Source organism: Zootoca vivipara, chromosome 8 (genome assembly GCF_963506605.1).
Source record: "Zootoca vivipara chromosome 8, rZooViv1.1, whole genome shotgun sequence".
Classification (NCBI taxonomy): domain Eukaryota; kingdom Metazoa; phylum Chordata; class Lepidosauria; order Squamata; family Lacertidae; genus Zootoca; species Zootoca vivipara.
In genome coordinates this window covers 58,332,117-58,355,668 of record NC_083283.1, presented here as the reverse complement: position 1 = coordinate 58,355,668, position 23,552 = coordinate 58,332,117, and the positions used below count along the sequence as shown (strand labels likewise).

Sequence of the window (23,552 nt, the reverse complement as noted above, 5' to 3'; positions counted from 1 at the left end):
AGATAATGAAAGATGGCAGGCAATTGCTGGGTGGTCTCAAGTCCAAATAATACAGCATGTGTGTTTACACCAGGTGAAAGGATTACGACTAAAGTGCAGAAAGTGAGGAGGAATAGGAGTGTTGATTTACATACTTAGCCTTTTGGTTCAGCCATCTGTGAGGCAAGTAAAGGGTGTTTGATTGTTTCTGAGTCCATCGTTTATCCATTTTGTGTTTTGATGAGAATGCCTCTGAAGCCCTGGAGTGTCTGTTTGATAGGTACCAGCTCAAAGCATAATGCATTAGTAAAAGCCTGAAAGTTAAACCTCATCACTCTGTGCCCTCCTCCCCCTGTCATTTTATTTATTTGTTTTAGTAGCTTAGGTGTGCAGTAGGATACTGAAACAGGCGGTATTCAAGTGAGTGGATTGATAAAAGAAATGCCTTGCTGCCATTTTACTTGCACCACGGGAAAGAGGGAAGGGAGGGAACGTTTATTTGGAATCGAGGTTAGCCGAGGTTATCTATTTTTTGCCTCAAGCTATGGACTGCTGGCAGTTACAGGTTACTAATCTCTCCAAATCCTACAAAATCAGCACATGTGTGAGCTCTTGGAGTATATGAGCAATCCTCCAGAATGCAGCTAGCAATTGGCAAGTACAGTAATTCTGCCGAGCCTGTAGAAAGCTGGAGGAACACCTCCGCAATGTTCCGTGTTCCCCTTAATCAGTACTTCCCTCTCTAGAGACTGGAATGGGTGGCTTGGAAGGGGTGTTGCCCGGATATTACTTTTCCACCCCACCCCATTCTGTAGAGTCTGAGATCGAGAGTGGAGGGAGGAAAGAAGAACCTCAAGCCATGCAGAAGTTTCTAAATCATTCGGAGGCTTGCCTTAGGTAATTGATTTCGTGCTGGGGAAAGGAGGAATGCCAAGGCAGGCCGATGCCAAACTCTGAACCCAGAGAAGATGCCACATCAATGCAGTTCATCAGGCTGGCATTTATAATTTATTCTGGTGCCTTGTGTCTGTGTGTTTTCACCACTGCATTTAAAGAAAACACACCTAACAACTGGATGCCCGTAGAAGGCAAAACCACTTTTGGTGCTTCTTGTTTTCTTTCTCCCCCTGTGGAATCTTTGGCGAGTGTCTGCTCGATAGCTGTGTTTGCTGACTCCACCAGTCCTCTTGGCACAGCTACTCAGTGACCTCAAAGAGGACTTGTGAGGACAGACCCTGCTAGAAAACAGGCTCTCCATATCTCCATTTCTTTCTTTCTTTCTTTCTTTTTTAAAAAGGCTTTGCTCTCTATCCGTAATGGTCTTTGGAGCAGAATTGCCAGAGTTTGAGGGAAGATTCTGCAGCAGTTTAGGAATGAGGTTTCATCATGCTTTCCTATGAAACAGCCTACTTCAGCAGACTATTTACCAGAGTTTGCTGAAATGCTTTCATTCCAATGAGGTGAGCAGAAAAACCTCCACACATGCAGACTCACGCACAATACGTACTTTCTGTTTGTTTCCCCCACCCACTCTTACCTATTTCCCACCTTAGTGGATCTATGTAGGATCGTAGATCAGTGGTAGGGTATGTAATTTGCATGCAGAAGGTTCCAGGTTCAGTTCCTTTCTCTGAAATTCTGGAGAGCTGCTGTCAGTCAGTGTGGCAATAGTGTAAAGATAGTGCACTAGATGGACCAACGGTGTGCCTAAGATTGAGACAGCTTCCTCATGCAGAAAGTGGAATGCATGAACTAGCATGCAGTATGATTAGTCCCCCTCCCTTCCACACCAATAGACAACTAGGATACATGTTGCTACTTCCTCTACCTGATTTCTTGTGCAGGTATAAAGGGAGCCATCTTTTAAAATACAGATGATTGCAAAGAGATTCCCCCCCCCCTTGCGCAAATAACTCTTATCCTGTTTTGCATCAAAACATATTTTCTTGTCTTTTTATGGGTAATGATAATGAGCAATGAGAGAACAGCTTCATAGATGATAGAGGACATTACAGAAGCCATGCTGCGAGTTAACTGTAAACTAAATTGTGTTCAAATCATCAGCCTAGGGGAATGGTCCCCTGCTGTGCTTTCTCCTTTCTCTGATTTCCAATAAGATTTAAAAGTTTTGTCGCTGCCAAGAAAATGTACAGCATGGGAAGAAAAACACCGAAATTGTTCCACTAATTGTGAAGAGGCAGTGCTTAAAATGCTAAAACAGCCGAGCCTCTTTTCTTATGCCTTAATGGGTGTCTACACGTTTTGGTTTGTTTTTCATGTGCCACTGACCCTCTGTCCTCATCTGAGTTTTCTCCATGTCCTGGACTGGGAGTGAGAGTGAGGGGGTTGTCATGCTGGGCTTTATCCGAAAGTCAGAAGCACTGCGAGTCTCTTGCTGCTTCTGGACAGTCTTTCCTCACAAATCCTTTGGCTTTTGATGTGCAGAGGGCTTGTGGGGAGTATATTATTACAATATAATAAAAAACTTGTACAGAACAGCTGCATATGTGTAATCTCACTGTATACAAGTTGTACAAGTGACAAGAAAGTATTTCAATTTCAATATGTGAAAACAGTTTTAAAAATGGCATGCATAGAAAGAATTAAAAATTGCACACACAGAGTGATTAAGATTAAAAATAGCAGTTGCACAGTTTAAGCTCAATGCAAAGTGCTGGTTTTGACCCCTATGTGGCTCAGGACCGCAGTACCTGAAGGGCCACCTGTCCCCACATGAACTGACCCACACCCTGCATTTGGCATCCAGCACCCATTTCTGTGTGCCCCCTCCGAGGGAAATGCAGAGGAAGGTGACATAAAAACAGGCCTTTTCAGTGGTGCTCCCCACTTGTTATGATGGTGATGATTTATTAAATTTATATACTGCCTTTCATCCAAAGATCACAATATAAAGTTGCTGGACTCCATCTCCCAGCAGCCCCAGCCAGGATGGCCAGCAGTCAAAGATGATGGGAGTTGATTCAAGTAACATCTGGAGTGCTCTCCCCAGGGAGATATGCCTGATACCACCACTATCAACTTTTAAGTGCCAGACAAAAACATTTTTCTTTACCCTGGTTCTCTCCCCTCCCCTCCGCTCCCCTCCTTAATTTGGAGGCTTTTCAATGTGTCTTGAATTTATACGTGTTTAGGTTTTTATTCGGCTTTGGTTTTAATCATTGTTCTATTTTGTAAATCACTTTGGGTTATTTTTTTGCAAAAGAAAAGCAACTAATAAGTGCAATAAACAACAACAACAACAACAACAACAATGGCAATGCATGAAATAAATTCAAATGCAGTTCAAATACCTTTATGCCCAATGTGACTTCCATACAACTTATGTATAGTAAAACAAAGATACCATGGTTGGTGGCAAGGAAGGTGAAAAACATGAATTCCATATAATTAACTGCAGGATGCCTTTGCTGCTGGTACCTATGCAGTTGGACACCAGAAGAAAAGCAGTCTGTTTTGTGTATCTTTTGAGATACAGCAGTTGAAGGAAATGGAACAAATCCCTTGAGAGTGAAGGGTTCGCAAAATACATGCCAGAAAAAGCATGCATGTGGAAAGCAGTGATAGAGGCACACATTCATGGAAAGAAATGTGGTTGCACAGACACTGTACTATAGAGGACACGTTGGTCTTCAATCCTGCAGCCAGCATTTCCAGAGTCTGGGATGGTTTTAATCCAGCAAAATTGGGAGGGACACATGTTTCCTATCTGTGCTCCTAAGAATGAGATTGCAAAAGGTTATGTTGAAACGTATTATCACATCAGGAGTTCTGGCCATGCACCTTCTATGGTGTTGCATGTAGCTCTGGTACTGATGGGGTCTGAGGGTTCAGAGGGATCTCATGTTTTGTAGAACCAAATATTGCATGGTGTGGAAGCTCTGTGATCAGATCTCCTGATTTTATTTTATTTTATTTAACTTCAGAGCAGGAGTGGCTGTTCAGCATGGTAGCTTACACATGCTACTTTCTCTCTGTGTGTATTATCTTGAATCAACACATTTTGTAGAATTCTGCAGATCATATAACACAGTGCCTTCCTATTTCTAAAAGTCTCCTTTAGTGCTGCTTTGGAAATATCCTGAAAATGTAATGTGTGTTCACCCAAGTAGGAAAATTCATATTTTTTATATTTTATTTAGCATTTGGCTGCCTCTACCTTCTGTGGAATCCCTTGGCGATTTTAAAGGGTCAGGATGTGTCCCCATTCTCATATCTCTCTTGTGGGGCTTTCTTTCCAGAACCCTTGTAATGCAGAGAAACTGGCAATTAGTGACCTTCTGCATCAGTAGTTCCTTCTTCTGGGCATTAGACTTGATGTTATGCATCTTGGCATGTGAAGATTTAGAGCATGGCCCCCTGACCCCATCACCAGAGCAGTGGCTCCAGCTGCCAAAGATGTAGGGGAAGAGTAATGGGAAAATGGCAACCTATGATCTTCTATATATGGATGAAAGCAAGCTTAGGTAGTTCTAGTTCTCTTATTTACTTAACTAACAAGAAGCATGTTGATGCAGACCAAAAGTACAGCAATGTCGGACTTGTTTAATATGCCGATATGTATGCAAGAGTGTTTTAAATAGGGAGAGGTATACCAAGAAAGGTGGAATTCCATATGGTACATGTGTTATCTGTGCCCAATTATGCGGTCAACCCAATTATGCGGTCAACCAAACTCAGCCCAGATGCTGGTATGCATTTATCAGATGCTTTTTCTTTTGCTGAAGTCCATGAATTCATTTCCCTCCCTCCCTCCCTCCCTCCTCTCTCTCTCTCTCTCTCTCTCTCTCTCTCTCTCTCTCTCTCTCTCTCTCTCGTGTGTGTGTGTGTGTGTGTCAGAGAGAGAGAGAGAGAGAGAGAGAGAGAGAGAGAGAGAGAGAGAGAGAATTGCACATAGGGAAAGTTAATACTTTTGGACTAAAGCTATAGATAGACAAGGTCTTTTTGGGCTTCAAAGTAATTGGAAATAAGAGTTGACATGTCAAAAAAGCACTCACTTCAATTAGCAACAGTGATGTTTCAACATTAACACTGAAAGACTCAGGAAGCAAGATAACTAGGTTTGACACACTAAGAAAGCATTGTAGGGAGCTGTATGACAGTGTTGAGAATTTATCACCAAGGATCAGTAGCTTAATTTTTAAAAAAAATCAAGAGAATTTTTAGAAATAAATATTTTTGTGACTTTTGACACACCTGTTGCTTAATTATACTTAGTAGACTATTCCACATTTCTACTACAGTGGAAAAATAATTTGGGTGGCTATTGAACTAATGTGTTTTGTGGTGTACAGATAATAGAATTTGGCAGATAAAGTGTGTTCTTCAATTTTTTGGGGGGCTGGCAATATTTGAAACATGTATTTTGTGACCATAAGGACTATAAACTTGCTTATTTTAAACTAAAAGTGGAGGTGCTTAAGAAGCTGAATTCTGTGGTCTTCAATATTGTCTAAGGCTTTTCTGTACTTCCTTAGAATACTGCTAATATCTAGTAGTGTTGGATCAGAATGGTTGAATATGGGGCTTTCACCCCTGCCAACAGGCAGATTCTCATGTTGTCCACCAGCTGTAGCTCTTCAAAAGTAGCTCTGTGTAGAATACAATGTTGTGGTTGTTTCCTTGGCATTGTAAAGCTGTGGGTGGTGATAGGTAGGCCTCTAATTCTTGGGGTGGTTAGAAAATAATTTCCTGCTCTCCAGGATTAGCTTTCGTTTATCGATGAACTGTAGTTGATGAAATGCACTCATGGAAGTAGCTGTCACTTAAGCTTCCCAAAGCAGTCCTAGATCCAGGGCAGAATTCTTCAACCTCGGGTCCCCAGAAGTTGTTGGACTACAACTCCTATCATCCCTGACTATTGGGCTAAGCTAGCTGGGGATGATGGGAGTTGCAGTCTTGAAGAAGACTATTCTAGGGGCTCCCTAAAATCCATTAGGAGCAGGAATTGCCCCCTTTAATCATATGCAACCCAGCTGATGCCAGATCAAAAATATTCCTCTCAGGTAATCAATTCCATCTTATCTGGATTCAGTTTTAGTTCATGATCCACTTGGTCATAGTTAGGACTGGCCCAAAATATTTTGTTGCCTGAGTCGCAGCAGCAGTCTAGCCAAGACTAGCCAATATATTTTTGTATCTGAAGTTTAAAAACCCCACAAGTGTTTCTCTTACTCCCAGCAACAGTGAATTAAATAGGTAACCATTTGCTGGCTTTTCAATATATCTCAAATCATTCTGCCCAATGGTCTTGGCCAGCCCTGGCCATAGTTTTCAAGACCCTGGTTCAGGACAGAGACTACTGCTACCAGGTTGGGAATGAAAAGCAAAGGTAAATGTCTCAGCGTATTGAAGACACCTCCCTCCAGTATCATGTGCACGATTTGCTATTAGCACAACAGGCCCACAAATCTTTCGGTGTTTTTGTATTTGTATGCAATAAAACAAGTATAAATTTACAGAACTGCTTGTAACTGTTTCAGGTGCAACAGTGAGCACTGGCACAACACACCTACACAAATTGTCTTAACATGATTTGAGCATGGGGAATTGCTGAACTGTATATAACCTAGGCATTTACAAAACCACAAACTGCTAGACTGTTACAATAGTGACCTTGTCTTTAGCCTTCCACTCTTGCACTGCCTGTAGGATGGAAATTTCTCAACCACAGTGGGAACAAATTTAAGGTTGGGCTTCCAGTGCTGTTGCTTAATTTAGGGTCTTGCTTCCACTTTGGATAAGTTGTCTAAATTGCTTACTTGTACATGTGTCCTCTTATTTTCCCAGCCCATGTTTCCTTTTCTAGCACTCTTAATACTGCAGTTAGTAATTCACCACTTCCCAACCTCTTAGCTTTGGACAGAAGCCACAGCATTGCATTATAGTCGGTCCAGGGGGAAGGTTCTGACCTTCAGATTTTATTCAGATTACATCTTCCTCACTTAAACAAGTGAAGGCTATCTTTTAGAAGAAAACAGCCTTCCCCCCTTGAATGTCCAAAAATATTTTATTTCAGGAAAATCTGTGCAAACTCCATAGATTTGCTATCTGTAGGTTATAAATGCTTTGTATGGGATGGCTAAGCAAAATCCTATGATCTCTGTGAAAATGTTTAGTGACATCTAGGCAAAGGCGAATATCTCAGTGGGAGAGTAACTGCTTTGCATGCAGAAGGTCACAGGCTCAATCCTTAGCATCTTGAGCTAGGGCCAGGAGAGACCCCTGCCTGAAACCCTGGAGGACAACTTCAACGCACTGTAGACAATGCGAGTGACATGGACCAATGGTTTTACTCTGTATAAGGCAGCTTTATATGTTAGACTGTTAGAAATGTTGTTTGCTTGGAAATTGTTGAAGTCAATGGTGTTTTCTTCCCAGTTTAGCATTCAGCAAATGTAAGAATGAGAAAGTATTTTTACAGGTCCAGGAACTTCTCAGATGTTTATGACTTGGTATCAAAAATTTGCCTTGCTGATAAAGCAGTTTAGTTCATTGCAACCGGGGTCAGGGTTTCCAGCTTTTTTGGACTACAGTTCCCGTCACACCTGACCACTGGTCCTGCTAGTTAGGGATGATGGGAGTTGTAGTCCAAAACAGATGGAGACCTAAGTTTGGGAAACCCTGGCTTAGATAATGGTTAGAGAATGTGTTACCTTCCAGATGTTATGAGAATACAGCTCCCAGCATCCCTGATCATTGGCCATGCTGGTTGGGCTGATGGAAGTTGTAGTCCACAACATCTGGAGCACGCCATGTTGGCTATCCCTGCTTTAGTCACCCATTTAAGATCACCTATTAATTGTTATATTGAGCAAGCACTGGCGTAGGAAGCTGCTTGGGCACCCGGAGCGGCAAATATGATGTGCAGCATCACTACGTACGATGTATGCATCGCTACATACAACGTATGCGTTGCTACATACGACGCATGCGTCGCTACGTAGCACCACTGCGCATGCGTGCTACGTAGCGCTGCCCCCAAAAGACGGAGCTAGGAGCGGGCCATCCCCTCTGCTCCCCCCTTGCTATGCCCCTGTGAGCAAGAAGTCAAAAGGGCATCCATTTTAGTGCAGGGCTATAGAAACATGATGGATGGTTGTAGCGGAAGACATGAAGAACAACTTGTCATTTCTCCTTACTGCATTTTTGGAATCAATAAAGGTGCATGATTTTAAAAACTCCTATCTGTATGATTTCAGTGTAGCTCACAAATGAGACCCTAAAAGTGTAAATTTATCCTATTCTTCTAAAAGTGTTTATGGGCTCATCAACCCTGTTACAGCCTGGCCTGCAAAAATATTTCTATATTTATCTGAACAAGTCACAGTCACTGTTACATAAAACACTATATGAGGATGTTTAGGCAAGACTGAAACATCACAATCAAATTCCCTCTAGTTCTACTGCTTGCACCATCCCTTAAAAACGACAACAGACTCATACATGTTCATGCACTTCAAATTATATAATGCTAGAACACTTTTCCAGATTCCATTATATTTCTCTATATTGTCCTTTATCCTAAATGGAACACGTTCTTATGATACCAGTGCTACCATTCTAGAGACCCAACCATTTTAATTAACTGCCGTCCTATGCATATTTACTTGGAAGGAGCCAGCTTTTGTCTCATCCTAAAGTTTGCAAGAGGCAAAAGGTAATTATGTTATTCCTTCTAGTGGTTTCATAACTGATTGGAACAGTCACATTTTCTTCGCTCATGAGTCAATCTTCACCTGCTATAAAGCTCCTAGCTCATGGAGGAAAGGGTATTTCTCTATGTGCTTAATCTCCAAATCTTTAAAATGTTTTTAAAATGTTTATTATGTGCTGGTTTTAGAGTTCTTGTGAGAAAATATATAACTGCCATATATAGTACAGGGTCTACTTTTAATTGTCTTCTCTCTTTAAAAAAACAGAACCAGACTTTCTTTTTGACATAAAATGACTCAAGACCTTTCTGTGGCGACTTCCCTTTCTTTCAGGTAGAACTCGTGTCAGTGCAGTGAATGATGATTTATCTTTGAGAGAGCCAGTAATTAAAGGATTTACTTGTGGGACTGTGAGTTCCTTCCTGTTGCAGGACAGTTACCTGAGGTAAGTGAGTTATGGGATTCTATGTAATACCGCAAGCTTTCTTTCAGCAGACCTACAGTTAAAAACAGGGATTTTACCTAGATGTTTTCAGATTGGAATAGAAACCCACTGTGATATTGTACGGACACCCTTTAATTAAAAGTCAGACTATCTACTTCTGTTTTCCTGTTTGGTAATCTTGAGGGTTTCCATAAGCAGCAGTAAAGAGGTTGCTATGAATCAGAGAATTATGGAATTGTAGAGTTGGGAGGGACCCCCAAAGGTCCACACTTGAACCAACTTTCATTTAGTAATTGCCAATACTGGATTCCCCCCCCCCCCATGAGTTATTGTGGACAGTGCATTCTTTGACAACTAGCTCTTTCTTAAAGAAGCTTTAAGTTAAGCCTTAAATCAAGAGTAGAAAGTGTGGAGTCCAGTCTAATTTGCTCATTTGCCTAGATACTGTCCTCCTTTTAAAATGGGTCTATTGACATAGAAAGGCTCCTCTGTATTATTTCTTTTCTTACACTTATCAGAAAAAGTTTAACTTTTGGAAAAATATATATTATTTTTTAAATCTTCTTTGCAGAAGGTTGTTTGTCCTTTCGACGCACCACTGCAGAACCAAAACAGGCCTTCCCCACCATTTTTGTGTAGCGAGACTTGTGTTTTTCAGTCATCTAGACCAGGCACCCCCAGACTTCGGCCCTCCAGATGTTTTGGATTACAATTCCCATCTTCCCTGACCACTGGTCCGGTTAGCTAGGGATCATGGGAGTTGTAGGCCAAAACATCTGGAGGGCCACAGTTTGGGGATGCCTGATCTAGACTATAATTCTCGAAGTCAAGCTGATCTGCATATGGCTTCTGTTATTGGCTGAGTTTAATTGCTGTACTTAGTTTTCAGTTCCCTGTGTCCATTCCCCTCCACCCCCATTAAATCCCACATGATGCTGATTCCCCTGAGTCTGTTAAGATTCTGAATTGGCATCATATGAGGCAGTCTGATGAAGTGATAAGTATTTCACACTCTGGTTCTTCATCTTTTATGGTGTGCAAGTTAAAGATCCCTTTCATACACAAGTAAATGAATAAAAAGAACCCCTTTTCACATCTGGAAGACCTTGTGTATCTTTGGCCAATGAGACTGTATGACATCATGTGATGTTATGTTGGCTTAATGTCTAGCCAATATAGCAAAGCAGAATGTGTTAGAATCTCCATCCTATGGATTAATGTTATGGTTCCCATCAGTACTGTTTGTAATAGGTTCCATATTCAGGATCAAGCTGTTGGGTTTTTCTATTGTTGTAGCCAATGCATGTATGTGTGTGCCTGTGAAGATAGATTTTTGGTATCTTGTGTTGTGATACAAGACATGCAATAAGCAATGCATGTCTTAGAGACAAATTGCACATTGTGCTGAGTTTGTGGACACTGCTGAAATCAGCAATAGTGTAAGCATTCTGTTATTCTGTGTATCTCACTGCCTCTTGCCACTCCTCCTGTGCATGGTTGCTTATTTTTGCAAGATTGTTTGCTGGATTACTTTCCCAAGTAGTTTGGTCCTTGGGTTTGGCTCTGGTTACATGGGTGATAGTTTGCTATTCTTCCTCTTATACTAGGTAAAATATTCCCATGGAGATATATTCTGAAATCTACCTTAAACCTGCAAACCCCCGCCCCCCCGCATAACTTTGCAACCTTTATTCACATCTGCATCTGTGTGTCTTGCTCAGTACTTTTCATTTTCCTTTGCAAAAACGGAGGAGGGCCAAGGGAGCTGATGGCAAGCATGCCTTCTTTCCCTTTCTTGCATGGTTCTGAAGGAATGCGGCCGCTTTTGTGGAACTGATTTTGCCACTGAAAAATGCTGCTGAAAACTTTGCCAATAATTACTATTAACTGTTGTGCTGTTTTTATACAAACAGAGAAATTTAAGTTCTAGTCTAAAACCAATCAAGGGGTGTGGGTGTGGGAATCTTTCATTAAAATGGCTTTTTGAGATCGCTTTTTGATTTGGTTTTCCTATTTTCTCCCCTCGCCACCAGACAGATGGCGGTTGCACTTGTTTATTTATTTAATGGGAATCTCTGACGTCTTAATGAAAGACACACAACCTTTAAAGTTCATGCTCCATCAAGTGCACTGCCTAAAGCATGTGTAATTAACGTACACATGTAGTGACAGGAATACACATGTGAATTTCGAATTGGAAAACTAAGATACAGTACTTTGATTTTGGTAACCTGGCCACCACTTGGCTCAGACTTACATGTGAAGTCAGCATAATGTAGGTCATAAAGTCTGAGAGAGGGGTGTGATTCACTAGTCGAGCTCTATGAACAGCTCTACGAACCCTTTGAATTTATTTACACTAGAGCAAGGATGGGGAACCTCTGACCCTCCAGTTGTTGGCTTCCAAACTGGCAGTCCCAGCTCAATGTTAAGGGATGATGGGAGTTAAGGCCCAATAGTTTTGGGAGGTCCATACTCAGCACACCTGACACACCTATCCCTGCACTTGCAAGGTTTGTCTGGAGTGCACCATTAACATGGATAATAATAATAATAATAATAATAATAATAATAATAATAATAATAAAATTATTTATACCCCACCCATCTGGCTGGGTTTCCCCAGCCACTCTGGGCGGCTTCCAACAGAAAAATAAAATAAAATAATCTATTAAACATTAAAAGCCTCCCTAAACAGGGCTGCCTTCACATGTCCTCTAAAAGTCTGGTAGTTATTTTTCTTTTTGACATCTGGTGGGAGGGCGTTCCACAGGGCGGGTGCCACTACCGAGAAGGCCCTCTGCCTGGTTCTCTGTAACTTGGCTTCTTGCAGCGAGGGAACCGCCAGAAGGCCCTCAGCACTGGACCTCAGTGTCCGGGCAGAGCGATGGAGGTGGAGACGCTCCTTCAGGTATACTGGACCGAGGCCGTTTAGGGCTTTAAAGGTCAGTACCAACACTTTGAATTGTGCTCGGAAACGTACTGGGAGCCAATGCAGGTCTTTCAAGACCGGTGATATGTGGTCTCGGCGGCCGCTCCCAGTCACCAGTCTAGCTGCCGCATTCTGGATTAATTGTAGTTTCCGGGTCACCTTCAAAGGTAGCCCCACGTAGAGCGCATTGCAGTAGTCCAAGCGAGAGATAAGTAGAGCATGTGTGTCTTTTTAAAAAAATAGAAAGTTAGTGTTTAATATGTTGCTTGCTATTGCATTTAAAGCCCATTTTTTATTAGAGCAGCTAAATTGCACTATTTAGGTTTAGAGTGCTAGAAATGTGCATGGACAGAAATCATCCGTTAATAAATGGCAGTATAAATTAGACATAGCTATGTTTTTGTCACTTCTTGCCAATGTCCGCCATGCCATATGTTTTGTTTTGGTTTTTTTTTTGTATGGAAAATGGAGCTTAGTCTTCATATAGCTGCTTTTCTTTCCCTTAACCAACAGTTTGGGTCACATTTTCTGGCATCACTGAGACAGCATTAATGCAACTCCTATGAGATGTAACTATGTTAAAAAGTCTGACTCAAGAGAATTATGGTCAAGCAGACAACTCCCATGAATCTTGAAAGACAAGCCAGTCTCCTTGGCATTAGGAGGGAAGCACAGTTGCCAGTGATATTTTTAGATATGGTTGCTATCCAGATATCTAATACATGTAAATCCCTCAAATTCTGTTGGCTTTGGGTCCTAAAATCATCAAAACATTTACAGAACTTTGGGGTGGGGGACATAGCTGCCAAGTTATCCCTTTTTTACAGGGACTTTCCCTTATTTCCTCGCGAGAAAAGGGAAAACTTGGCAGCTATGGTGGGGGAAAGCAGTAAGTATATAAACATTTTTTAAAAATGCTTTATAATATTGGTATGTTCAAAATGATAAAGTGTAGAAAACTTACTTCCTTTTTTATTGAAGTGCTTTATTGCCTGAATAAAAGACTGCTGGGATATTGTTGCAGACTACATCGTCCTCAGCTTTCTATATATGTAAAAAAGAAAAAGAAAGGATGAATCCTGATTCCAGCCAAAGAGGCCCAGGTCCAGTGACTCAGATTACCTGCCCTCTTTTCTTCCACACTCCCTTCTCTCAATATGTTTCTTCTCTGATTTTGATGTTGTATGGGAAAGTTGAAGGCAGGTCACAAGTTTTAGAGAGGAGACTTCAGAAAACTGTTTTAAAAACAACAGCACAGTCTTACTAAAATAGAAGAAGTTGAAAGTTTGAAAATGAGTAGTTTTGAAAACAGGTCACCACTTTCTTCCTTTCAAGTCACTAAATTCAGATGTTTGGATGTCCTGATTACTTCTAAATATAATACCCAGTTTCCAGCTACTGTTATGGCATGACATGCTAAATTAGGATGGCTGAGGATGGTTTCCTGCTTGTAAAGCTGATCTTCGACATTCTACACCAGGTCGAGAGGTGATTTGGTTCCCTAATACTTTTGGGAATTGCTAAAATGCTGTTGTAGAGGAATTGTCAGGAGGGCTTTGTGCCATTATTTTTAGATCTTTTTAAGGTTGTGTTTAGTCTCGCTCGTGATCCTGTGAGACGTTAACTGTGGCAGTATAATTATTTTTAGAGAAAGCCTGGCCTGCATTTCCTGGCTACCACATAGAGGCCACTTTAAATCACTGTAGCTTATGGTTTTATTACATAGTTAGCTACAGGTGTAGAGCTGCTCGCCACACAGAATAGGTGTAGTTTTTGCCATGTCACTACATACTTAACAGAGACTTTTTTTGCAATCTCCTTGTGCAGTGATGGTTTTCAGCAGAGTCTAGCCATGAGGTGAGGCAAGTGTTAGTTCTCTGACACTGTTTAAAAACATGGAGTAGTCAGGATAACACTCTTCATGGTAACGTAACGGTAATGAAAGTCCATAAGAAGCCCCCCAAAATCTTTATTAGGGCATTCCACTCGCCCATCCCATCTTAAGTCCACGACCAGATGCAAACCTCATCTCTTAAACCCCAGCCCATCACAAATCCCCATTGCCTTGCTTATAACTTAGCCTGTTGAAGAATTTTGAAGATCTCAAAAGTTTGCATAGTATTTTGTGATATTTTGGTTGGTCTAATAAAAGTATGGCTATAATAAGGATTTTAGAATCTCATTGCAATGTGGATGGATGCGACACATGACCCAGTGTCTTTATACTGCTGAATGTGTAAGGTTACTGGTAGCTGCCACAGGTGATAAATGACCACATCTGTATCCATTTTTATTTATTTATTTGGTTCATATAGTAGTGTGGTGAAAAACGTTCGATTGATGTGATGAAAAAATTGCATGGTATGTGATTTGGAGCAGTGTGAAGTGAGCCGGCATGCGACTGCAGCAATGTGTAGACCAGCCCTGAGAGGCCTGGGGTGAGCTTTGAAACATCTTGCACTTCTAAGAACTGTGGTGTGTTGATGGTGGCATGCATATATTAAAGTCCTTTCCAGCTATCCTGCCTATGACCTCTGTTAGGTAGCTGGTAATGGCATCACCTGGCTTGTGATCAGATTGCCCCCCCCCCAGTGTAATATACTTTCTTTTACAAGGCTGTGGGGCGGGGGAAATATATTTTGGCGTGCTATGTTTGAGCTATGATATCTCTGCTTGTATTTGATGAGTGAGACATTGTTCTGCTTTTTACATCCCTCAAAGGAAGTGTCTGTTGACACAGCCTCTGGTTCAGTCATCTTTTATTATACAACACTCTGGGAAGCCTTTAGGGCAATCCAATGGCCCTAAAAGCAGCTTCTTTCACACAAGGAGAGAGACAAGCCTAACCAGACACCAGCAGTTCATATTTCTTTATTTACAGAGATATCTGTAATGATAATATCAGGCCTCATAGAAGACTAGGCCTGCTGAGGTTTGGGAGTTAGGCCTCCCAGCTGCTGCTTTACCTGCCAGGGTATATTAGAAGGAACACCTTCTCGTTTTTAAGAATTAGCAGTGGAGCAGTAAAGGCTAGTTTAGCATTTTAGGCATAATTGTTGAGGAACCTTTTGATGAAGCTGAATAGGACTTTCTGGGCAACCTGGGTGAGGGTGTTACTGGTACAGAACTAGCATGTAGATTGAATGTGGGAAATGTACATCTTCAGGCAGCTTCAGGGTACAACTGAAAAGAGATCCTAATTGTTGCTGCTGTTGTTAGACCACTTCATGACATAAAACTATTGAAGCAGTGCACACAGTAAAAACATAACTAAATACTGAAATCAACTTTTAAGAACAATAAAATCCATTAAACAAACTCTAGAACATTAACACTATCCATACAAATTCTAAAAAACCAAGGAAATCATTTCATCAAATATAAAATGTATCTTCCATAAATGACTGGAAAAGCTTCAGAGAAACCCTTAGAAAGAAAGAAAGAAATTCTTAGGTAGGCACCAGAACACCCCCACAGGGTAGACTCCTGTCTAGTTTCATCTGGTAATAGATACTACACATAGGATGTCGCTAACCCTGATACTGTGTAGAAAAACTGTAGAATCATGAGTTGGAAGTGATATTGGAAGTGATGGTCCAAGCTAGTACTCAGTGCAGGATCTGCAAAGCTGGCTACAACTATAGCATCTCTGACAGATGGCCACCCAGACTGCGTAAATAACTCTTGCAAAAGAGAGTTCACTACACCCTGAGGCAGTCTGCTCCACGGTCAAATTATACGTACCAGTAGGAAATGTATCCCACTGCTTAGCTGAAACCTGCTTCCCTGAAATTTCTACCTGTTCGCTCTCTTCCTGCCCTCCCAAAGCTCATACCAATGACAAACTTAGTTGGTCTCTAAGGTGCTACTGGAAGGATTTTTATTGATTTATTTTTTGAACAGAAAAGAAATTTGCTCCATCTTCTGAATCGTATCTGAAGACTGCTATCATGTTTCCCCTTGTTTTTTTTTGTTTTTTAAAAAATCTTATCTCTGAAATTAGCCACAACTGGTGGCTGGCAGATGGGACAAACACAGGAGGAGGTGACAGCAGTAGCTCAATAGCTATTCAAGGCAAAACTTCTGGCATGACAACATTTCAAGCAGGGCTTGACAGAGTTTAGGAAAGGCGAGGCAAGACAGAGCTTCAGGCTAATAAAGATAAGGTGAGGCTTCGGGTGAGGTGAGCCAAACCGAAACAGAGCTTCAGGTGAGTTAAGGTGAGGTGTCAGATGAGGCCAAGGAAGATGGTGCTTCAGGCAAGGCAAGGTTCCAGGACTCTGCAGAGCAAGAGTGGGGAACCAGATGTTGTTAGGCTCAAACAACTATCAGCCCCAACCATCATGGAAAGTAATGATGGGAGCTGCAGCCCAGTAACACCTGGAGAGCCACAGGTCGCTCAGATGGAGGAGCCAAATCCTGGGGCATCAGTTGTATGAGGCTTGCAAGGCCTCTATTGGCTCCCCAGATCACTTGATCTGGCTGGACCCGACAGTGCAGCTTTCAGCCATATCATTTTGGAGCCGTGGAGTGAGGGAAAGCATACTACCAGCTCCTCCTGTGCCAGTGGCAGAGAAAGAGGGGTGGTGGTGGAAAACCTGGAACCTGCTGCCAGATTTTTCAGTTGGAATTCACTGATGTTTGTGTCTAATAGAACCACAGAATATTGAATGCATTCAAGGGAGAATCACAGAACAATAGAACTGTAGAGTTGGAAGGGACCCCAAGGGTCATTTAGTCCAACTCAGATGTATCTTTGCTGTGAATATATCAAGCCACCCAGCTCTGTTTTGGCAGAAGAGATGTTGTAATTGTCACTTTCTTCTTTCTAAGTGACTCTTGGGTGTATACTCCAATTTAGCCACCCATTAACCTCTGTTCAGCCTGTCATAGTGGTTAGTAATAAGGAGAAAAGTAATAATAAGGAGAGAATAAGGCTGCTTCTCTGTCTGTTCTCTGTTATGTTTTGGCCAGATAGTTAAAATGTTTCTCTTCTGCTAGAGTATTTTAACCTTGCTAGCTCTGGTTTTGTTTTAATTGTTTTACTCCAGCTTTTAATGCTGTCTGTTTGTAACAGTACTGAAAGTTTACAGTTCTAAACCACCCTGGGAGCCCCGATACAGCTGAAAGGTGGCATAAAAAGCATTTGTATAAATAAAAATACATTTTAAAAGATGGATTCTGCTATCCAATCTTTTAGCCTTTAGGTGGAACATGGATTCTGATCCAAAAAGTGATCATGAATGCAAAACCATTTAGTAGGATATATCTTGAATTTGAAATTCATGGTTTGTGTCTAAGCTAGCCTTCATATTCCAATGCAAAGCTTTTATAGTTGGCTCACTCTTGCTATATCTTTAATTTAGGGCTAATTCCAGAAGCACTTCCATGTCATAAATGTAAAGGAAATACAGAAAATCTTAAGGTTCTCTTAGTCCTCCTGCTAATTAAGGGTCAAGGAGTAAACGCTATTAGTTTTCATTATAATTGTAGTGCTATAAATGTGAACAGAATTATATAGCTACATTACTTTACTTTGTTTAATGGGACCTACATCACCAAAAGAGTCTTGTATGTTTAGCAGAAGATCTGGACCTTGTGGCTCACTTAAAGTCCAGTGACACTTTAAAGACTTGGCTTGCTGTTATCTCTCCCCCCTTTTAAATAAAGAGTGACTCTGATTTTAAATCAAAGCCTCAGACCTGCTTAAATTCATCTATAGTGGGTTGTAGCCAACTAAGTGTTACTCAGAGTAGTTGCTCATGTTCATTAATTTTAATGGGTCTCTTCTGAGTAGGATGAGCATTGGATATAACCCAGTGTTCAAATACGGCATCTCTAAGACCGTTTGGTTAGTCCACAGAATTATATTTTACGAGCTAATTTCTAAAGGGGGTAGGTCAAAATCAGTGTAGCTTTGGAAGGTTCGGTCTGCCATCTTGATTCAAAATGGCATCCAATTGTATCAATACATAGAGGAAAACATAGTCCTTGATCTTGGGAACTCTCATGCAAAATTAGGTTGCGATGTGTTAAGAGGTATGCATAGTGAACCAACATTCCAAAATACATAATATATAGATGTGTTAAAGTCAACCTGGGGTTACATTTATTTACTTTTAGTAGTTGAACTGTTGTTTCATAGTGCTATGACAAATGTAAAGACCATGCCTTGCCATATCCTGGTTCAACATTTTTTGGTGTGTGTGTGTGTGTGTGTGGGAAATTGGAAATGAGTACACAGAGACAACCAATTGACATGCTCAAATACTCAGTGGAAGGAATAAATAATACCAGGGCTAGTTCAGATATTACAGATGAGTGTACATACAGCCCACATATGAGTGCCACTGAAAAACAATTCCATCTGGTGGGCTTTGTGTGTAAAATGCAATGTTTGTAAACAATGAATGTAGCACATGGTTGGAGTGGTTCCGATTTGCTTCACATTATATAGCTGTTGAAAACAATAGCCCAAAATTTCTGTCTTTGGAAAACTACTTAGGCTTCAGTTTCCGATCCTTACATAAAAGTGCCCTTGAAATAATCTGCTTAGAATTATAGTGTCAGGAATTAATAGAAGTGGACAGGATTGGAAAACTGATCATCTGCAGTAAATCAGACATTGTTCTTTTCCAGAATCCCTAGTACTAGCTCCAACTACACTAGGTTCATTCACACTGACTCATCCTGCAGGCTTCCAACACTGCATGTTTTGTAATAGGAGGAGACAGCTATAAACCTGGCTTTGCCAAAATGGCTACTTTCCCAACTCTGCAAATTTAGGTAGGCTTAAGATGTCTCTCCTCCCCCCCCAGCCCCCTAAAAAGGCTGCTCTCCCTAAATTGCAAGGAATTACTACTTCAGAACCATAGGTGGCTCAGGGAATAAGAGATGACTTGATTCTCTAATGTCCATCATCTATTGCTTTGCTTAGGCAGGTGCTAAATAAGCTAGTTGTTGTTTGTAAGTGATAACAGATAAAAGCAGCCAGAGCCTTAAAAATTGCTAACAACAGGCAACACATTTCTGGATTTAGACACGGATGTTAAAGGAGTAAAATCTGCTGTTTTGTGGATATGGGCAGATGATAAAACAGCATATTATTTCTTGGTGCAGTTACGATATGCTTTCTGCTTTTTCTTACATTGGCCTAACCTCTGTTGTGCTGCTGTAGCTTTGGCATGCACATGCTTTTGTTGAGAAGGGTACACAATGACCTGACTGCAAATCCTACAGATCCTTGTGCAAGCATTGCCATAAACAACTATAAATTGTAAGTTTCTGGGAGGTGGAAACTTCAAGGGCAAGAGAAGCACAGAAAAGGGAAGGTGTGTACAATATCAAATGCTGTCAGTCTTTGCATAAACCTGTCTTCTTGGGAGAAAAGCAATGACAAACCTAGACAGCATCTTAAAAAGCAGAGACATCACCTTGCCAACAAAGGTCTGTATAGTTAAAGCTATGGTTTTCCCAGTAGTGATGTATGGAAGTGAGAACTGGACCATAAAGAAGTATGATCGCCGAAGAATTGATGCTTTTGAATTATGGTGCTGGGGGAGACTCTTGAGAGTCCCATGGACTGCAAGAAGATCAAACCTATCCATTCTGAAGGAAATCAGCCCTGAGTGCTCACTGGAAGGTCAGATCGTGAAGCTGAGGCTCCAATACTTTGGCAACCTCATGAGAAGAGAAGACTCCCTAGAAAAGACCCTGATGTTGGGAAAGATTGAGGGCACAAGGAGAAGGGGACGACAGAGGACAAGATGGTTGGACAGTGTTCTCAAAGCTACCAACATGAGTTTGACTAAACTGCAGGAGACAGTGGAAGACAGGAGTGCCCGGCATGCTATGGTCCATGGGGTCACGAAGAGTCGGACACGACTAAACGACTAAACAAAAAAATCTTCTTGGTAATGCCATGGATTTCATTTGTCAAGGAGCAGATCTTAAAGGCATGTGGGGCCCAAACTCTTATCATTGAAAGTCCACATTTGTGCTTAATGCAATCTGTTGACTTTCTTCTCTTTTCCACCTTCCATACTGATTTGTGGTGTTAACAGCAGGAGTAAGGCAAGAAAAGCATGCAGGATGGAGTATCAATCAGGACAGACACCTTAGTTATACTCTGTGCTTTCTGTGCATGAGTATCTTCAGTCTGTCTTACTGCCCTGTGGGCTTTATGTCTCCTTTAGTAAATATTCATGTTCTTCTCTTGGTCTTCTGTGGGTAAGAGAAGGTGAATTTTGCCAGTGATGGGAACTGCTACATATAGTTAATACTTTGTGTGTGACAGTAGTGAATTGGCAGGATTAAAGCAAACTAAGTAAGCCTCAGATGCATTCTTTGAACCAAGGCTTCATCTGGCTCAACTGTGAGCTAGTTTGCAGTATGAGTTCCCTGCACATTTTTGTTAAAGGTTAACAAAACTGTTTAGACAACTTTAATGGCTGTACATCAATCTGCTGCATCAAGTTGATTAATGGAGCTCATTTCTGTAGTGAATTCTTTAATTGCTCCTTATTTACCGCAGGGAGGGGGCGTGGTGTACTTTTTGATTAAGGCAGCTGTCTGGAGTGTTCATTCACCTTGTAAATTCAATTCGTGTCAGGGTTCATTTCTGAAATAGCCTACATTTCTACCTGCTCTTCTGAACCTTCTCCAAAACGAGGCATCATCCTGGAAGCACGTTATTATAATTTGTGTGAGATGTATGTGCTTTAGTGATTGCAGTATCTTAACAGAAATCGATCAGAATGCATTTTAAAAGGTTGCTTCCGGATTGTGAATTAGTCTTTCAACATAATTTGTTATCCCTTTTCAGGAGAAGTAACTTTAAATACATGGTCATTAGCAGTCAACTCTCCCACATTTCTTGTCATTTCCCCTGCTGTCTTCAGGGGCTTCAGCAAAGCTCCATTACCTGTAAGCTGCTACCTCTGTCTTGAAGAGAAACTGAAAGCAACACAGAAACATAGTTCATCCTCCAAAACCTTCAGCAGGGGGGTGATAAAGGGATTGTTGCCTATGATGCCTTCACCCATCCCATTCTTCAATCACACACAAAAAACTGTTTTATAGTGTTTCCAGAACCTGTTTAGACAGTGGAATAGGTAAAAAATCAGATGTATATGCGTATGTATGTATGTATGAAGGGAAATGATGCCTCTTATCATATCAAAAATTGTCTGCGGTTAACAAGGATGAAGCCATTCTGAATGTGGCCTTGCTAATGCAAATAATGCATGGCTGTTTTTGGGCATTGAGACCAGACTAAATGTGAGATTTTTTAAAAAAGTATGCCATTATATATAGGTGTGTGTGCATGTGCACACATTGAGCTTTTTGTCACTAGGTTACACCATAGGTACACAGGGACGTGGGTCGTGCTGTGGTCTAAACCACTGAGCCTAGGGCTTGCTGATCAGAAGGTTGGTGGTTCGAATCCCCGCGACAGGGTGAGCTCCCGTTGCTCGCTTCCAGCTCCTGCCAACCTAGCAGTTCGAATGCGGCTTTGTCATGCTGGCCACATGACCTGGAAGCTGTACGCCAGCTCCCTCGGCCAATAACGCGAGATGAGTGCCGCAACCTGAGAGTCGGTCACGACTGGACCTAATGGTCAGGGGTCCCTTTATCTTTACCCACACCACAGCTATATATATCTATGTTCAGCTAGGAAGCTTATGTATGTGTTTACTCTTTTGCAGTGTCTGGGTATAAACAGGCAAATTGTCAGAGCTGAATCTTTGGATTAATCACTGCACATCAAACATTCTGATAGGTGTTTAGAAGAAGAATGAATCTGTTTCCTGTTGGATACAAAAGCAAGGCGAAAATGATGGCTTTGAAAATCGGCCAGAAGCTGAGATCTGAAATTAAAAAGAATTAAGGCATTTGATGGCAGGTTTTTTTTTATTAAATGCTAATTGTGAAACAGTAATTTGGCATCTGAAGGACAAGGTTTGAAGGCCTGCAAAAATTATGGAAAACTATTTGAATGCAACTAAAAAAGTAAGTTGTAGAAAAGGAAAAAAACCGCGCAGCTCCAAAACTGCGCCTTAAAACCAATGCAGTAGAAATATATAAAATGTAGCCTAAAGTTCTTGGCCAGTAAAGCGAGATGAGCGCTGCAACCCCAGAGTCGTTTGCGACTGGACTTAACTGTCAGGGGTCCTTTACCTTTACCTTTTTAACCTGAAGCTACTGGCCATCAAAAAACAATGGAGGTGCTGGAGAATGGAGATGGAATAAAAGCCTCCCTATTGTAGATAAATAATGAGAAGTTTGGCAAAACCATTTGGTGAGATGCGTTTCTTTCAAAATGGAAGATGCAATAAGAACATTTGAGTTGTGTATGGAAGTGGGTGTTGTTCCCTAGTGTTGTGTATTAATTCAAATATTCTGTAATCTGGCTAGAGTACTGTCCATTTGTCTTTTTAAAGGGGACAAACACAATCCTCAGTATGATTGGGTTCCACCGGAAAGTTAGTGTGTTATTGGTTCCCGCCTGTATCCTTCTTCACCCAAGCCTTGTTCCTATAAATACAGCTTCCCTTTACCCTAATCCCCAGTCCTGTTTGCCCTAAATAAAGAACTGTTCTCTTGAAGATGTGTATCTGGATTTATCAAGCCACAACACAACACCTAGCATTGGTCTTTGAGCCACAGAGTGAACTGTTAGCCTATACATGTCTGACCCACTTATCCTTGTGTCTCTAAGAGAGTTGCATTTGCTTATGCCCAACCTTCTGGTAGCAAGATGTAGGCAAGGCTAGAAGAGAGGTGAGTAGAGCCTAATTGAACTGGGCCAGAATTGGAGGATATGCACATGCCCCCTTCCAAATGCACACATAACAGGACACACACAAGGACACACATGACTCACTGTAGATGCAACACACACACACACACACACACACACACACACACACACACACACACACACTATGTATTCTCATCTTGCCCCCCACTGAGCTCTGCAGTTAGGCTTGTGGGAGGAGCCTCCTTTCAGCTCTGACAGAAGGGTTTTCCCCCCCTAATTGCTGCAAGCTGAATGGAGAGGCCACTGGGCCACCAGTTTCCCACCCCTGCTTCTGTGTGCAAGTGGAGTGGAGCGGCACACATACACAGATGCAGTCTACTTGTTCTGTGGCTGATTTTTTTCACAGCGTGGAAGCTGTGGCAGTTCTGCACTATCTTGCTGAGTAGTAAGCTATCAGTATTAAACTCTAGAATAGGAAGACAACTACTGTACAGTTATTGTGTGAAAGAGGGGGGGGCAATGGTTGTGTTCTGAGCTGTGTTGCATTGTAAATGCTCTTGCTGCTATTGATTATTAATCATATTTTTATAAGATTTATTATCTGTCGTTCACCATAAGGTCCCAGGGCAGATTACAAACTATGTAAAAATTACAGTGTTAAAATCGGTTCAGACATTCAGAAGAATAGGATGGATCTTAAAAAATACCTCTCTCGGTTGGCCAAGGCCAGGGTCAAATGGTACATCTTCAGCATATGTAGTA

The 23,552-nt window shown here is 41.4% G+C and overlaps 1 long non-coding RNA gene across 1 annotated transcript in view; it reads left to right on the top strand.

Moving 5' to 3' along the window:
* The window catches only part of LOC118089812 (uncharacterized), a 160,924-nt gene that overhangs the window by 91,503 nt on the left and 45,869 nt on the right, over positions 1-23,552 (top strand). The window contains exon 4 of the long non-coding RNA XR_009558047.1: positions 8,985-9,096. This is a non-coding gene — a long non-coding RNA (uncharacterized LOC118089812). The remainder of the gene's footprint in view (positions 1-8,984; positions 9,097-23,552) is intronic.